The sequence below is a fragment of the Cnephaeus nilssonii genome, assembly GCF_951640355.1.
Source record: "Cnephaeus nilssonii genome assembly, chromosome: 6".
Lineage (NCBI taxonomy): Eukaryota > Metazoa > Chordata > Mammalia > Chiroptera > Vespertilionidae > Cnephaeus > Cnephaeus nilssonii.
Window position 1 is genome coordinate 103080706 of NC_137077.1, and position 18982 is coordinate 103099687.

At 42.4% G+C, this 18982-nt stretch overlaps 1 pseudogene across 1 annotated transcript; it reads left to right on the forward strand.

Moving 5' to 3' along the window:
- Positions 1 to 6872: 6872 nt before the first annotated feature.
- LOC307101144 (elongation factor 1-alpha 1-like) lies at positions 6873 to 8429 on the forward strand (annotated as a pseudogene). The gene has a single exon. The product of its transcript is annotated as an elongation factor 1-alpha 1-like (transcript).
- The last annotated feature ends 10553 nt before the right edge of the window (positions 8430 to 18982 follow it).

Sequence of the window (18982 nt, forward strand, 5' to 3'; positions counted from 1 at the left end):
ACTATCAAATTTATTACTCTAACAACAATCTTATTATACCCTGTAAATATTAGTGGAAAGGATTATTTGCCTTCTTGAGTAGGCCCTGAGCATTCCTGGTGGTAGGCTGGATTTAGATGTCAAAAACCCACTTCCTCACACCTTGGGTACAAGACAACTCAAACAATTCTTGTCGCAGTGAGAGGGCAGCTGCTGTCGGCCAAGTCTCTGTTACCCGGGTCCCGATTTGAGCTGGGCATGGGAAGTTAAGCAGCCATGGGGGCAGGAGACTTCCTTCAGAAGGGGTGAGGGTTCAGGCCCCTGCTAAGTTAGGGGGGTGAGGGTCTGTGCCCCACCTCTGTTGACCCCCAAGTTCTCTCATGATGGCCCCTCTGCGACTGTGCCTGTCTTAGGTTGTTCCTTCCCTGAGGAATCTTACCCGTCTCTGGCTAACCAGCCATCCTCCGGGGCCAAGCAGGGTGACGTGAGGTTCAGTTCTGTCTCCTTGGTAGCCTATGCCCCCGTGGCCTCCATGCCCAGCACCTGCCTTGGGATCTCCTCGCCTGCTGGCGGGGCCCCAGCACTGATCACATATCTTTTGGAACCCGGGTTTCTTCTCCAGGAAAAGCCCAGCTTGCCCCACTGGGCGAGAGGCAGATCCATGGTACCAGTCATCATGAGACTTCAACCTCGACATGAACAGAGAGCTCAGGCAACAGCTGTGAGCAATTGAATTATGAGAAGAGGGTCCCTCTTGGCCAAAATGGCAAGAGGGACCAATATAGAATGCTCAGGTGCCTTCCCAGGAGGCCATCTACACAATGGAAGGGATTAAATCCTTACATGTCCTTTTTAAATTGCTGCCAGACATTCAAAGAATTAGTTTGTAAGTTTGCTTGGGATAATTATGTATTATGCTGTTGTAATTCTAAAATATCAAGAGATGTGATACCTTTGTCTCCAAGCACCATAAAGATGATGTTTTTTATTGATCCCCAAGGGTGTGAGGTACTATTATAGGTAATGGGGGTAATCCAAATCTGGGAAGAATTTTAATGACATTGTAGGATAATATCATGTAAGGATATTCTTTGCTCTAGGCCATGGCAATTCCCTTTCAAACTGGCTGTCCATTTCTTTTTGTGTTGACAAGGTCTTAGTTACATTTTCTGCACCTCTCCAGTGGGCAAGTAGTGATAGTAGTGACACCCTTTCTTTGGTGTCCACACAAGCCAGAAACCTCTCTTTAATTGTACACACAAAGGGGCAGTGTTTTGATTTTGTGTCATACAAAAGGGAAGCTGGGTGGATACCCCTGTTAAATTTTTTTATTATTATTAACTAGGGGCCCGGTGCACGAAATTTGTGCACTGGGGGGGGGGTTCCCTCTAACATTGTGGGAGCCCTCAGGGGATGTCCTACTGACAGCTTAGTGGGCCTAAGTCGCAGTCTAGCCTCCCTTTGTGGGAGGTGACCAGGCTGATCAGGGGAAGGCACCAGCTCCATCACCCCGCTGCTGCAGCCACTGCCAGTCACCACAGCCACCAAGGTGTTTATCAACATGGACTCCAGTCCCTTCACCATGAAAAAATGACAACTTTCTTTAGGCATTTTCAAGATGTGTCTTTCATAGGATATGACATTTCTTTATTTCTTTTTTTTTTTTTTTTATCCTCACCTGAGGATATGTTTCTATTGATTTTTAGAGAATGTGGAAGAGAAAGGGAAAGACAGAGAGAAACATCAAAGTGAGAGGGACACTTTGATTGGTTGCCTCCTGCATGAGCCCTGACCTAGGCCCTAGCCAAGGAGAAGCCTGCAACCTAGGTATATGCCCTTGATCAGAATCGAACCCGGACCCTGTGGTAGGCAGGCCGAGGCATTATCCACTGAGCCAAACTAGCTAGGGCAGGATATGACATTTCTTAACCCTCCAGCAGCGGACCTTCGTTTTTTTCTCCAAGAGTGTAGTGGAAAAACCCTAGATCACCTTTTTGGATTCTTATTACCCAAGTTACTAAGAATATTACCAGTGGCATACAGGGAGCTTAGCCAATGAGCAGTCAGAAAAGGTATTTCCTCTGTAGTTCACACCAATCACCAGCTTGGCCCTTGCCCAGGCCTAAAGCCTTGGCCAGAGTCTTTAGGCCTGGGTAGGGAACTCCCAGCTCCCTCTGATTACTGGCTCCACCCCTGGCCAGGCCTAAAGCACCCTCCGATCGCCAGCTCCGCCCCCCTCGGCTCCAATTGCAGGCTTGGCCCTGCCCACGGACCCCCTGGCTCAGGCCCTTCCCAGGTTGCTCAGGGCCCACAAGGGGCCTACCTCGGAGTGACCTGGGTGCCAAGGATGTTCCTGGGACTCAGGGGGCTGGCGCCTATGTATGCAAATTAACCGCCATCTTTGTTGGGTTAATTTGCATACTCACTCTAATTGGCTGTGGGTGTAGCGGAGGTACGGTCAATTTACATGTTTGTCTATTATTAGGTAAGATTTTTTTAAAAAGAATTTACCTGTGCCTCTCCTTAGAAGCTTCTAATTTTCAAATCAAGGTATTCTTCCCATTCATTCATTTAGTTTAATTTTAGACATTTTTCTAATGTTTGCATACAAAAAATCAACTTAGACACCCACAGACAGCATTTTGCCATTTTAAGTTGATATTTTCTAGTTAAATCTTCCCATTTCTGAATAAGTAAAGGCTTCCTATCAGGAATATTAATGAGGGCTTGGGTCTGGGAGTTCCCAGCCTTGGAGACACAAATTCCCATGTTAATTTTATTATTACTAATATATATATATATATATATATATATATATATATATATATATATATATTAAATATATTTTATTGATTATTTTTACAGAGAGGAAGGGAGAGGGATAGAGAGGTAGAAACATCGATGAGAGAGAAACATTGATCAGCTGCCTCCTGCACACCTCCTACTGGGGATGTGCCTGCAACCAAGGTACATGCCCTTGACCGGAATCGAACCTGGGACCTTTCAGTCCGCAGGCCGACGCTCTATCCACTGAGCCAAACGGGTCAGGGCCCCATGTTAATTTTAGTGTTTTGTTTTGTTTTGTTTTAATACCTGCAGAGCCTGAGCAAATTTTCTAAGGGTGTTATGTAGTAGGTTGAAGTGTGCTGCTTATGGGTTGATCTCCAGGAGACTCTCACCCCTCAAGTCACATTCAACCCTCTTACATGCCTCGATTTCTCTCCCAGCTGTCTAAAACAACTGAAAAGGCCCGGCCTGGATGGCTCAGTGGTTGAGCGTCAACCTATGACCATGAGGTCATGGTTTGATTCCCGGTTAGGGCACATGTTCGGGTTTCTGGCTCAGTTCCCAGTGTGAGTTGTGCAGGTGGCAGCTGATCAATGATTTTCTCTTATCACTGATGTTTTTGTCTCTCTCTCCCTCTCCCTTCCACTCTGAAATCAATATAAATAAATAAATAAATAAATAAATAAATAAATAAATAAATAATAAAACAACCAGAGGGGCTCTGGGTGCTGGCTGGCCAAACCTTATGGACACTCCACCAGAAGAGCCAGTCAGTTTAATGCAGTTGAGTTGAAATTTCCCTATGGGGCTCCTACATGTCGTGAGCAATGACCTCCGACACTTCCACAAAGATTCTTAGCAGCCTGAGAACACCGGTCTTCGGGCTGGAGGGAGGACATGCCCCTGTATCTTTGGAGCTGAATAAGTTCAGATCTCATATTTATACAACAAAGGCTTTTTGCTCAGACTCTCAGAAAGCAACTCTAATTGAAAAGCCAGAGTTAGCCTGGCTAGTGTGCTCAGTGGTTGAGCATCGACCTATGAACCAGGAGGTCATGGTTCGAGGTCATAGTTCAATTTCCGGTCATGCTCAGGTTGCGGGCTTGATCCCCAATGTGGGGCGTGCAGGAGGCAGCCAATCAATAATTTTCTCTCATCATTGATGTTTTCTCTCTCTCTCTCTCTCTCTCTCTCTCTCTCTCTCCCTTCCTCTCTGAAATCAATATACAGTATATACCAGTATATATTAAAAAAGCCAGAGTTAAAAACCAGCCATCCATTTTTCCTCCTTTCTCACCTTAGCCTGGGTTCTGTCAACCCTTAACCTTAGTTCCACATTGAGGATTTAAAAATGCAGCTCAAATAAAGTCAGACCCTCTACCACAAGCAGGAAAGGTCCTGGATCCAAGAGACAACCCACTCAAGTTGACCCAAAGGGTGGGGAACCAGCAGGCTCAAGGGGCCCTTTGCTGGATCCTAACACTGGGTCTGGATCCACAGGGTAGTCCTGGGTAAGCTTCTTTGGAAATCTGCTGCACTACACCAAGTAAATATCATGTAAGAAAAATTCAAACCTGTGAAGAATTTTTGTGAGTTTCATTGAGTCAAACTGTCGACAATTGCCAGGAAGCAAAATTTCAATGGATTGAGATAATGCAAAGAATGACAGTTTTGTACCTTATTTTATTTATATATATATTTTTAATCCTCACTTGAGAATATTTTCCCATTGATTTTTAGCGAGAGTGGAAGAGAGAGGGAAAGTCAGAGAGAAATATCAACGTGAGAGAAACATATCGATTGGTTGCCTCCTGCATGTGCCCTGACCAAGGCCCTGGCCGGGGAGGCGCCTGCAAGTGAGGTACGTGCCCTTGACCAGAATCGAACCCAGGACCCTTTGGTCCACAGGCCGACACTCTATCCATTGAGCCAAACCAACTAGGGCTACACCTTATTTTATACATTACAATCAAAAGAGGAGATATATGTGGGTTACATGAAATCTACTGGTGATAGGTTAGGGAAGCAGGAGAAAGCAAAGAGGGGAAACATCTGGGATTGGATAAAAAGTAAACTGATAGACACATACTGTTTGACAGTCAACCATTAACTCAATAATAATGAGGGGATTTGTAGTCTCCACAGCAGTGCCTATACTTTGAGGAGTCTGAAAAATAAAAATGACTTTGACATCCAAAGATATGTTATTATAGATGCAAAAAGACAATAGATAGGCTCAGTTAGGGTGAAGAGTGACCTTTGTCAGGGAAGATGCCGGCCTAGAACATAACTGCCCATCATAAACTGCTTTTAGTTTAAAAGTTTTAATTTCAGACCATCCTTTGTGGTTACTTTAGGTCTCTGAGTCTGCAAGGCCGCCGGTGCAGGCCTCCCCTGAGCTAGTCGCGTTAGCACGTGGCCCCTTTTTACCCACATATTCTTGCCCAAAATTTCAAACTGAAATCTCATTCAGTATCCAAATCTAACAACCAATTTCTGGGGAAAAGTAAGGGGCCAAGGAAACTTGCTAAATGACACGTTAAATGGAGCTGCACTTAACAATGTCCAGATGGTAAGAAACTCTATAGGACACAGAACTTGCTTGATTCACCAAAAAACTTGCAGGCTCTGACCAGTGTGGCTCAGCGGTTGAGCATTGACCCAGGAACCAAGAGATCATCAGTTTGATTCCCAGTCAGGGGTACATGCCCAGGTTGTGGGTCCGATCCCCAGTAGGGAGCATGCAGGAGGCAGCCAATCAATGATGATTTTCTCTCATCATTGATGTTTCTACCTCTCTATCCCTCTCCCTTCTTCTCTTTCTAAAAATCAACAAAAACATACGTTTTAAAAATTGCAAAGAAAAAAAAAGATGGAAGGGAAGCTTATGGATTAAAAGAGAAGAAAGTTGTCCGGCTGGTGTGGTTCAGTGGTTCATCGTGGACCTGTGAACTAGGAGGTCACGTTTCAATTCCTGGTCAGGGCACATGCCCAGGTTGCAGGCTGGATCTCCAGTTGGGGGTGTGCAGCCAATCAATGATTCTTTCTCAACATGGATGTTTCTTTCTCTCTCTCCCTCTCCCTTCCTCTCTGAAATCAATAAAAAAGTATATATATTTTAAAGAGAGAATAAAGTTGGATAATTTTATGTTTTATAAATTATACTTCAATCAAACTGCTATAAAAAAACACACACCAAGTTAAAATGCATACCAACCAGGAGACCTTTAGATCCTGATTAGCAAAAAAAGTTTTAGCCCTGGATGGTTTGGCTCAGTGATTGAAGCATTGGCCTACAGACCAAAGGGTCGCTTATTCAATTTCTGGTCAAGGGTATGTACCTTGGTTGCAGGTTTGATTCCTGGCCCAAGTCAGGGCGAGTGCAGGAGGCAAACAGTCTCTCTCCCCCTCCCTCCCATTCTCTTTAAAAATAAATGGAAAAAATATCCTCTGGTGAGAATTAACACACACACACACACACACACACACACACACACACACAAAAGAATGTTTTATGAGACAATTGGAAATTTGAACACTGATTACCCATTTGATAATATTAAGAAATTAATGTTTTAAAATATGTAGGTATGCTTGGCTGGTGTTGCTCAGTGGTTGAGCTTCAACCCATGAACCAAGTTTCCTTGGCCCCTTATTTTCTCCCCAGGTTTGATTCCTGGTCAGGGAACATGCCCGGGTTGTGGGCTTGATCTCCAATGTGGGGCGTGCAGGAGGCAGCTGTTGGATGATTCTCTTTCATCATGGATGTTTCTATCTCTCTCCCTCTACTTTCCTCTTTCTCTCTAAAAATCAATAAAAACATTAATAAAAAGTGTAATAATGATATTGTTGTTATATTTTAAATTTTTAAAATTGATTTGAGAGAGAGAGAGAGAGAGAGAGAGAGAGAGAGAGGAAGTCAGCAACCTTGGCTTATCAGGGCGACACTCGAATCAACTGAGCTACCCAGCCAGAGTTGTAGTTATATTAAAAAAAAATAATCTTTTAGGAATACTGAAAAAAATGTATGGATTAAATGATGTTACTTCTGGGATTTGCTTCAAAACCATCTGGTATGGCTTTTTCGCAATGGGTTTGTTGTCAGAACACAGATGTCATGAAAACCACCATTAACTCAAACCCAAGATGGGAAAGGAAAAGACTCACATCAACACCTTCGTCATTGGACACGTAGATTCCGGCAAGTCTACCATTACTGGCCATCTGATCTACAAATGTGGTGGGATCAACAAAAGAACCATCGAGAAATTTGAGAAGGAGGCTGCTGAGATGGGGAAGGGCTCCTTCAAGTATGCCTGGGTCTTGGATAAACTGAAAGCCGAAAGGGAGCCAGGTATCACCACTGATATCTCCCTGTGGAAATTCGAGACCAGCAAGTATTATGTGACCATCATTGATGCCCCAGGGCACAGAGACTTCATAAAAAACATGATTACAGGCACATCTCAGGCTGGCTGTGCCGTCTTGATTGTTGCTGCCGGTGTTGGTGAATTTGAAGCAGGCATCTCCAAGAATGGACGGACCCGTGAGCATGCCCTCCTGGCCTACACACTGGGTGTGAGACAGCTGATTGTTGGTGTTAACAAAATGGATTCCACTGAGCCACCCTACAGCCAGAAAAGATACGAGGAAATTGTTAAAGAAGTCAGCACCTACATTAAGAAAATTGGCTACAACCCTGACACAGTAGCATTTGTGCCAATTTCTGGTTGGAATGGTGACCACATGCCGGAGCCAAGTGCTAATATGCCTTGGTTCAAGGGATGGAAGGTCACCCGTAAAGATGGCAATGTCAGTGGAACCACTGCTTGAAGCTCTGGATAGCATCCTGCCACCTACTCATCCAACTGACAAGCCCCTGCGTCTGCCCCTCCAGGATGTCTACCAAACTGGTGGTATTGGAACTGTCCCTGTGGGCAGAGTGGAGACTGGTGTTCTCAAACCCGGCAGGTGGTCACCTTTGCTCCAGTCAATGTTACAACTGAAGTGAAGTCTGTTGAAATGCACCGTGAAGCTTTGAGTGAAGCTCTTCCTGGGGACAATGTGGGCTTCAACGTCAAGAACGTGTCTGGCAAAGATGTTCGCCGTGGCAATGTGGCTGGTGACAGCAAAAATGACCCACCAATGGGAGCAGCTGGCTTCATGGCTCAGGTGATTGTCCTGAACAGCCAGGCCAGATCAGTGCTGGGTATGCACCTGTGCTGGTTGTCACTCAGCTCATATTGCTTGCAGATTTGCTGAGCTGAAGAAGATTGATCGTCGTTCTGGGGGAAAGCTGGAAGATGACCCTAAGTGTTTGAAATCTGGTGATGCTGCCATAGTTGATATGGTTCCTGGCAAGCCCATGTGTGTTTAGCGCTTCTCTGACTGCCCTCCTCGGGGCCGTTTCGCTGTTCGTGACCTGAGACAGACAGCTGCTGTTGGTGTCGTCAAAGCAGGTGACAAGAAGGCAGCGGGAGCTGGCAGTCACCAAGGCTGCCCAGGAAGCTCAGAGGCTGAATGAGTATTATTCCCAACACCTGCCGCCCCAGTCTTGGTGGAAGAACGGTCTCAGGACTGTGTGTCTCAATCGGCCACTTAGGTTTAATAGTAAAAGCCTGGTTAATGATTACATGCATTGTAAAACCTTCAGAAGGAAATGAGAATGTTTTGTGGACCATTTGGTTCTTTTGTGTGTATGGCAGCTCTTAAGTTATTAGTTTTTAAAATCAGTACTTTTTAATGAAAACAACATGCCAAAAATCTGCCACAGAATTTTGAGACCCATTAAAATAACAAAGTTTAATGAGAAAAAAACACACCCCATCTGGTATGGAAGACTTGGTGGGCCATAAACCGAACAAGACATGCTCCCATTTGATCACTGTTGAGGCTCAATGTGATCCTGGATACTATCTCTCTACTTTTGCATATATTTGAAAATTTTCCAGATAAAAACTTTCAGAAAATCAGTATTTAAGTATTATGTAGGAAAAAGAGCATTGATCATTTAACATAGCTTTAAATATTTTTTAAAAAATTAGACAACCAAAATGCAGGTAAGCTAATATTTTTGGTACATCCTGGGGATGGAATATTGCACTCCTATTACAAATCTGTTGTACATGATAAAAGCAGCTCATAAATGTAACTTTAATTCAGTTAAATATATTATAAAGTTCTTACAAGTCCATTATAAGAAGAAACTCAAATAATACAGAGGAGAGTAAAGTGCACTCTCCTCCTCTCTTAATTCCTCTTTCTTGTGTATTTTTCATAGGCATTTTCTGGTCTCATATACATGTTTAGACATTACTGTTGCAATTATCTCTTTTTACTTAGCAATGTATGGACACTTTCCCATGCAGTTAACATTTTTAACCAGTCCCTATTAATGGACATTTAGGTGGGTTCATTTCTGGCTTTTGCTATTATTAAAAATGCTGTAAAATATATCTGTAGGTTAAATTCCTAGAAATGGAATTGCTATAATACAACCCTATGTTATTGTAAAGATGTGTGTGTTTGTTGTGTGTGTATGTACAGGATAGAATTTTTACATACAAACTCATTTTAGTTCTTTTTTATCCCACATCTTTTCCACCATTAAACCTGGGTCATGAGACACATTTACTGCCTTTGGGAGAGCCAAAACACGGAGTAAGAAATAAGTTATAGCCAAGCCAATGTGGCTCAGTGGTTGAGCATTAACCTATGAACCAGGAGGTCACAGTTCGATTTCCGGTCAGAGCACATGCCCGGGTTGCAGGCTCGATCCCCAGTAAGAGGCATGCAGCAGGCAGTCGATCCATGTTTCTCATTGATGTTTCCATCTCTCTATCCCTCTCCCTTCTTCTCTCTCTAAAAAATTAATTAAAAACCTATTAAAATCAATAAAAACATATCCTCAGGTGAGAATTTAAAAAAATTTAATAGACTTTTAATGCTCATGACAGAAACAGAAGCTTTGAGAAAAAATACTTTTTGAGTTACTAAAACCTAGTTTGAATGCCAAATTCTCAAAGTTTATACCATAAGTAACTGATTCAGAAAAACTTCATGATGATGTAAGAGCACATTGTTCCAAAGGAGATTTAAGGTCACTGGGAAGGATGAATAACTTGAGGGAGATGGAGATGAGACCCATGGAGTTATAGTTTGATTGTTTCTCTGAAAACCAACGTGGCTCAGCTTGGAAAAGACTGAGATATCCCACAGCTGAAGGATATCAGGGACCCCAAGGAGCCCTGAGCTCTTAAAGGCACCAGAGTTGTATAGTATCCTGGCTGGATAAGGCTCCTGAGAAAATGGCCTAATGACAACCTCATGCAGTCTTGCACATGGCAGCGTGGAAGAGATGTGGAAGTATCTGAGAAAAGGGCGTTACAACAGGGACAAGAAGGACTCAGAAAACACCAACATTTGACCAAAATATCCAAAATACATAAAGAACTCATACAACTCAATAACCCAAACAAACTAAAAAATGGACAATCTGAATAGATACTATTCCAAAAAAATTATACAGATGGCCAATAGATACATGAAAAAATAGTCAACATTACTAGATATAAGGGAAATGCAAATCAAAACCACAATGCGATATCACCTCACATCTGTCAGAATGGGTATTTTTAAAAAGACATGAAATAACAAGTGTCGGAGAGGATGTGATAAAAAGATAAGCCCTATGCACTGTTGGTTAAAATTTGAATGGGCACAGCCACTAAGGAAAACACTACGGAAGGTCCTCAAAACATTATGAATAACGCTATCATATGACCCAGTAATCCCTCTTCTGGGTATTTACACAAAGAAAACAAAACCACTCATTTAAAAAGATATCCTTATGTTCATTGCAACATTATTTAAAATAGTGAGTTATGGAAGCAAAACAAAACAAAACAAAAGCAATGGGAAAAAAACACCTAATCATTGCAACAAAAAGAAATAAAATAAACACTTAAGGGAACTTTGGGACAACATGAAACATAATAATATTGGCATCATAGGAAGTATCAGAAGGAGAAGAAAGTGAACAAGGGAAAGAAAACCCCATTGAAGAAATAATGATAGAAAACTTCCCTAACCAGATGAAGGAAAAAGTCACAAAAGGTCAGGAAGCACAGAGAGTCCCAATCAAGACAGATGAAAGAAACCAACACAAAGACACATCATAATTAAAATGGCAAAGGTTAAAGACAAAGAGACAATCCCGTCTGCCCCCTCCCCCTGCTCCAGACAGGGTCCCTGCCCACCCTGCCCAGCAACGAAGTTTACTCTGGGCTGGAGCCAGCTTCCCGGATTGGGCCGGCTCTAGGCTCCCCGGGTCGTGGGTCCCGCCACGCTCCGCTGGCGCCCACCCACCGCTCTGCTCCTTCCCTCCCACCCCCACCCCACCCCACCCCACCCCCATCCCGGGACTGGGGGAGTCGGGGGTGGGGAGGGAGGGGAAGGGCCTGCATGCAATTTCTTTGGTCGATCTCTTCCCACCCACCCAACTCGTTGGCCATCCCTCTGTTATGCCACAGTCTGTTCCATGCTTCTATTTTGTTCATCAGAAAATTTTGTTCATTAGATTCCACATATGAGTGAGATCATGTGATACTTGTCTTTCTCTGACTGGCTTATTTTGCTTAGCATAATACTCTCCAGGTCCCTCCATGCTGTCTCAAAGGGTTAGAGATCCTTCTTTTTACTGCTGTATACAATGGTATAAATGTACCACAGCATTTTCATCCACCCATCTACTGATGAGCACTTGGGCTGTTTCCAGATCTTAGCTATTGTAAATTGCGTTGCTATGAGCACTAAAATTTCTGATTAGTGTTTTTGGTTTCTTAGGATATATTCCTAGAAGTGGGATCACTGGGTCAAATGGCAGTTCCAATTTAATTTTCTGAGGAAACTCCATACTGTTTTACGTAATGGCTGCACCAGTCTGCATTCCCACCAGCAGTGCACTAGGGTTCCCTTTTCTCCACATCCTTGCCAGCACTTGTCATTTTTGTTTTGTTTTTATTGATTTCAGAGAGGAAGAGAAAGAGGTGATAGAAACATCCATGATGAGAGAGTCATGGGACGGCTGCCTCCTGCACGCCACCCACTGTGGATCGAGCCCGCAACCGGGGCATGTGCCCTTGACCAGAATTGAACCCAGGACCCTTCAATCCACAGGCTGACGCTCTATCTACTGAGCCAAACTAGCTAGGGCAGCACTTGTTATTTATTGATTTGTTGATGGTAGTCGTTCTGACAGGTGTGAGGTGATCCCTTATTGTCATGCCAATTTGCATCTCTCTGATGATCAATGACTTTGAGCATTTTTTCATATGTCTCTTGGCCATATCTGTATGTCTGCTTTGCAGAAAGGTCTCTTTAGGTCATTTGCCTATTTTTAATTAGACTGTCTTCCTTTGTTAAATTGTATGAGTTCATTATGTATTTTGGATAGTAAACCTTTATCAGATGTGTCATTGCCAAATATGTTCTCTCATACAGTGGGCTCTCTTTTCGTTTTGTTGATTTCTTTTGCTGTGCAGAAGCTTTTTATTTTGATGTAGTCCCATTTGTTTATTTTCTCCTTAGTTTCCTTTGTTCTAGGAGATGTATCCATAAACATATTGCTACAAGGGATGTCTGAGATTTTGCTGCCTATGCTTTCTTCTTGGATTTTTATGGTTTCACTATATTTAAGTCTTTTATCCATTCTGAGTTTATTCTGAGTGTGGTGTAAGTTGGTGGTCTAGTTTCACTTTTTTGGCACATATTTGCCTAATTTTCCCAACACCATTTATTAAAAAGACTGTCTTGACTCTATTGTATGTTCTTACCTCCTTTGTCAAATATTAATTGAATGCAATGGCTTGGGTTGATTTCCAAGGTCTCTGTTCTGTTCCATTGATCTATATGCCTGTTCTTGTGCTAGTAGCAGACTGTTTTGATTACAGTGGCTTTGTAGTATAACTTGATATCTGGTATTGTGATTCCTCCAACTTTGTTTTTCTTTCTCAAGATTGCTGCAGCTATTTGGGGTCTTTTTTGGTTTCCTATAAATTGTTGTATTTGTTCTAGATCTGTGAAATATGCTGTTGGTATTTTAATAGGGATTGCATTGAATCTGTAGATTGCTTTGGGTAGTACAGACATTTTATTGATGTTAATTCTACCAATCCATGAACATTGTATATACTTGAATCTGTAGATTGCTTTGGGTAGTATGAACATTTTAATGATGCTAATTCTACCAATCCATGAACTTGTTTATATCTTGTTTATATCTTCCTCTATCTCTTCTTTTCAATGTCCTGTAGTCCCCGAGTACAAGTCTTTTACCTCCTTGATTTATTCCTAAGTATCTTGATTTTTTTTGTTGCAATGGTAAATGGCATTGTTTGTTTAGTTTCTCTGAGAATTCATTATTGGTGTATAAAAATGCCATCAGTTTTGGGGTGTTAATTTTGTATCCTCCTACATTGCCAAATTCATTTATGAAATCTAGAGGGTTTTTTTGTGGAGTCTTTAGGGTTTTCTATGTACAATGTTATGTCATCTGTGAATTATGATAATCTTACTTCCTCCTTTCAATTTGGGTGCCTTTTATTTCTTCTTCCTGTCTGATCGCCATGGCTAGCACTTCCAGTACTATGTTGAATAAGAGTGTTGAAAGCTGCCGAAACCAGTTTGGCTCAGTGGATAGAGCGTCGGTCTGCGGACTGAAGGGTCCCGGGTTCGATTCTGGTCAAGGGCATGTACATTGGTTGTGGGCACATCCCTGGTAGGGGGTGTGCAAGAGGCAGCTGGTCGATGTTTCTCTCTCATCGACAGCTCTCTGTCCCTCTCCTTTCCTCTCTGTAAAAAGTCAATAAAATAAAAAAATAAAAAAAAAGAGTGTTGAAAGTGGATATCTCTGTCTTGTTCCTGTTCTTAGAGAGATTGGTTTTACTTTTTGCCCATTGAGTATGATGTTCATTGTAGGTTTGTTATATATGGCCTTTATTATGTTGAGATATGCTCCCTCTATTTCCACTTTGCTGAGAGTTTTGATCAAAAATGGGTGTTTGGTTTTGTTGAAGGCTTTTTCTGCATGTATGGATATGATCATGTGATTTTTGTCTTTCAGTTTTTTTATGTGATGTATCACGTTTATTTATTTGCAAATATTGTACCAGCCTTGCATCCCTGGAATAAATCTCACTTGGTCATGATGTGTAATCTTTTTAATATATTGCTGGATCCGATTTGCTAATATTTTGTTGAGGATTTTAGCATCTACCTGGTGTGTTCATCAGGGATATTGGCCTGTAGTTCTCTGTCTTTGTAATGTCTTTATCTGATTTTGGAACTAGGGTAATGCTGGCTTCATAAAAATAGTTTGGAAGTTTTCCTTCCTCTTGGATTTTGTGGAATAGTTTGAGGAGTATAGGTGTTAGTTCTTCTTTGAATGTTTGGTAAAACTTCCCTGTGAAGCCATCCGGACCAGGGCTTTTGTTTGCTGGGAGTTTTTTATTTTTACTTTTTACCAGTATTACTGCTTCTATTTCCTCAATTGTTATTGGCCTATTCAGGTTTTCTGATTTTTCCTGATTCAGTTTTGGGAGATTGTATTTTTCCAGGAATTTGTCCATTTCATCCACGTTATCCACCTTGTTTGCATATAGTTGTTCACAGTATTTTCTTACAATCCTTTGTATTTCTGTGCTGTGGTCACTTCTCTGCTTTTGTTTCTGATTTTATTTATTTGGGTCCTCTCTGTTTCTTGATTAGTCTGGCTAAAGGTTCATAAGTCTTGTTTATCTTTTCAAGGAACTAGCTCTTGGTTTCATTGACTTTTTGTTTTGTTTTTTTTTTGTTTTTTTTAGTGTCTATGTAATTTATTTCTGCTCTAATTTTTATTATTTCCTTCCTTCTACTTAATCTGGGCTTTTCTTATTGTAATCTTTCTAATTGTTTAAGTTTCAGTGTTAATAGTTTATTATTAATTTTTGTTTTGTTTTTTGAGGTAGGCCTGTAGTGCTATGAACTTCCCTCTCAGGACTGCTTTCACTGTGTCCCAGAGACTGAGTTGCTATGTGTTCATTTTAATTTGTTTCCAGGATGTTTTTTATTTCTTTCTTGATCTCATTGGCAACCCATCCATTGTTTAATAACATGCTATTCAGCCTCCATGTGTTTGGCTGTTTTTGAGTGTTTTTACTATAGTTGATTTCTAATTTCATTCCATTGTGATCTGAGAAGATTATTAATATGATTTTAGTCTTCCTGAACTTGTAGAGACTTTTTTTGTGTCCTAACAAGTCATCTATTTTTGTGAATGACCCATGAGCACTTGAGAAGAATATATACTCTGCAGTTTTGGGGTGAAATGTTCCATAAATATCAATTAAATCCATCTGATCCAGTGTTTCCTTTAGAATCAGTTTCCTTATTCATTTTTTTTGTCTGGAAGATCTATGCAGTGAAGTCAATGGGGTGTTAAAATCCCCTACTATGATTATACTGTTGTTGATCTCTTCCTTAAAGTCCTCTAGATGTTTGTGGGTTTTTTTATATATATTTAGGTACCTCTATATCGGATGCATATATGTTGACCAGGTTATATCCTCTTGTTGGAGTAATCCCTTTAGTATTATGTAGTGATCTTTGTTGTCTCTTGTGATGGCCTTCATCACAAGACTTCACTTTTTAAAAAATATATTTTATTGATTTTAGAGAGGAAGGGAAAGGGAGAGATAGAAACATCAATGATGAGAGAGAATCATTGATTGACTGCCTCCTGCACGCCCCCTACTGAGGATTGAGCCTGCAACCCAGGCATGTGCCCTTGACCGGAATCATACCTGGGACCTTTCAGTCCGCAGGCTGATGCTCTATCCATTGAGCCAAACCAGCTAGGGCACAATACTTCATTTTGAAGTCTATTTTGTCAGATATTAGTATTGCTACCCCAGGTTTGTTTGTGTGTGTGTTTTTTTGTTTTGTTTTTTTAATTTTCATTTGCATGTAAAAATATTTTTCCATCCATCATCTGTGTATCTTTTGTTCTGAGCTGGGTCTCTTCTAGACAGCATATAGTTGGGTCATGTTTTTTTTTTATCCATTCAGCTACATTACATCTTTTGATTGGAAATTTGATCCATTTATATTTAAGGAAATTATTGATAGGTACTTATTTATTGCCATTTTAATTCTGTATGCCTAGGTTTCTCTCTCTATTTCTTCTTCTCATTACAGCAGTCTCTTTAGCATTTTTTACAGTGCTGGTTTGGTGGTGATAGATAAACTTATTTAGCCTTTTGTGTGTGTGTGTCTGGGAAACTATTTAAACATTTATTTTGAATGATACTCTTACTGGGTCTAGTAATCTTGGTTTCAAATCCTTGCTTTTCATGCTATTCCCTTCTTGCCTGTAAAGTTTTTTTTGTTTTTTTGTTTTTTATGAGAAATCAGCTGACAGCCTTATGGGAACTCCTTGGAGATAATAAATTGTTTTTCTTTTGCTGCCTTTAAGACTCTCTTTGTCTTTAATTTTTGGCATTTTAATTATGCTGTGTCTGGGCATGGGCCTGTTTGGGTTCTTCTTGCTTGGTTCTCTCTGTGCTTCCTGGACTAGTGTGACTTTTTTCTTCACCAGGTTAGGGAAGGTTTTTGCCCTTAATTCTTCAAACACATACTCTATCTCTTGCTCACTTTCTTCTCCTTGTGGCAAACCTATTATATGAATACTAGGGACCTGGTGCACGAAATTCGTGCACTGGGGGTTGGGGGTCCCTCAGCCCAACCTGCCCCCTCTCACATACTGGGAGCCCTCAGGGGATGTCCTACTGATGGCTTAGGCCTGCACCCCACAGGGAGCGTACCTAAGCCACAGTCTGGCCTCCCTTTGTGGGAGGCAACCGGGCTGGTCAGGGGAAGGCACCAGCCCCATCACCCCACTGCTGTAGCCACTGTCAGTCACCACAGCCACCAAGGTGTTTTCATCAACACGGACTCCAGTCCCTTCTCCAAGAAAAAATGATAAAAACTTTCTTTAGGTATTTTCAACATGTGTCTTTCATAGGATATGGATTTCTTTATTTTTTATCCTCACCTGAGGGTATGTTTCCGTTGACTTTTAGAGAATGTGGAAGAGAAAGGGAAAGACAGAGAGAAACACTTTGATTGGTTGCCTCCTGCATGAGCCCTGATCTGGGCCTCAGCCAGGGAGGAGCCTGCAACCTAGGTACATGCCTTTGATCAGTATCAAACCCAGACCCTGCTGTCTGCAGGCTGAGGCATTATCCACTGAGCCAAACCGGCTAGGGCAGGATATGACATTTCTTAGCCTTCCAGCAGCGGACCTTCATTTTTTTCTCCAGAAGTGTGGTGGAAAAACCCTAGATCACCTTTTTGGATTCTTATTACCCAAGTTACTAAGAATATTACCAGTGGCATACAGGAAGCTTAGCCAATGTGCAGTCAGAAAAGGTGTTTCCTCTATAGTTCACACCAATGGAGGGCTGGGCCCTGCCCAGGCCTAAAGCCTCTGGCTGGAGCTTTAGGCCTGGGCAGGCCCCTCCAGGTCCCTCTGATCACCGGCTTAGCCCCTGCCCAGGCCTGCCCAGACCGAAAGCCTCTTGGGCAGGAGTGGACCCCCAGCTCCCCGCTTTCGATGGCAGGGGACCTGGGTGTCCACTCGTGCACCAGGCCAAAAGCCTCCGGTGGAGATTTTTGGCCTGGAGCTGGAGCAGACACCCAGCTCCCCGCTTTCGATGGCAAGGGGTCCGTTTGCCACGCCCACCATCCAATCAGAGCGAGGAGCTGGGTGTCTGCCATGCCCACCATCCATCTAAAGCGGGGAGCTGGGTGTCCGCTCCTGCTCCAGGCCAAAAGCCTCTGCCGGAGGCTTTCGGTCTGGTGCCAGAGCGGACCCCAGCTCCTTGCAATCTAACGCAGGGGGTCAGCTCAGGGCGCCTATATATGCAAATTAACCGCCATCTTGGTCGGGTTTATTTGCATACTCGCTCTGATTGGCTGGTGGGCGTGGCTTGGGCGTAGTGAAGATGCGGTCAATTTGCATATTACTGTTTTATTAGGTAGGATTGTTACGTTTCAAGTTGTTCCACAGCTCCCTTTAGCTGTCCTTCTGGTTTTTAATTGTGTTTTTTTTTCTTTTTGGTTCTCTGATTTTTTTCTATCCCATCTTCTAATTCACTGATCTGATCCTTGGCTTAACCTAATCTGCTGTATATTCCTTCCAATGTGTTATTAGTATTATGTCATTCTTTATTTCCAACTGGTCTTTTTTCATAGTTACTATATCTTTTGTCATGCTGTTGAGCATCTTTACCATCATTATTCTGAACTGTATATGTGATAAATTTCTTATCTCCATTTAATTTAGCCCTTATTCTGGATAATTCTCTTGTTCTTTCATTTTGGGGTTGTTTTTTGTCTCCCCATTTTGGCTGCCTATTTGGGCTTATGTCTATGTATTAGGTAGATCTGCCACAACTCCCAATCTCTAGTGCAGGACAATGTCAGATGCTGTTTCTGCCTGGCCCAAAGTACCTGTTTGGAGCTATCAGAAATCCACAGCTTGTGGCTCCCTCTGCCTGGGCTGGTTTTCTTTGGAAAGGACCAGAATGCACACCAGGGTCTGCTTTTCCTAGCCCTGGGCCCAGAGGGGATCAGGCATAGACTCAAAGCCACCAGAGACCTGCCTCTGCCAGCAGTCTGATTGTATTCAGGCTTGATTAGCTTCAGGCTCTCAACCAAAGGGTGTGTCAAGAGGTCTCCCTACCCCTTGGAATCTGGCTGTCTCCACCATGCATCTCGACCCCTGTTGGGAAGGCAGCAGCAGAGGCCAAGCTTACAGATGTAGGCAGTCTCAGGGGGTATCAGTGACTGGCTTTGGAGTCGAGCCATTTCCCCAACCTTCCTGGGAACCTGATAGCACATCCCCTTCCCAAGAGAGTTGATAGAAATTCCCAGATTCCAACAGGTCCCACCAGCCTGCTGACATTAGGCTCCACCCTGTTGAGGTCAGAGAATTATTTTGGAAAAGACTCATATGTATGACTCTGGAATCGGAGAATACACCCACCATCTTCCCTGAAATCTGAATGGCACCTGCCCCTCATGGAAAATCTAGAAGTCCTACCATCCTGATTCCACCAAAGCCCTTTGAGAAACAGCCTTTTCACTAAGTCTTATACCAGGTGTACCGGTTATTAAT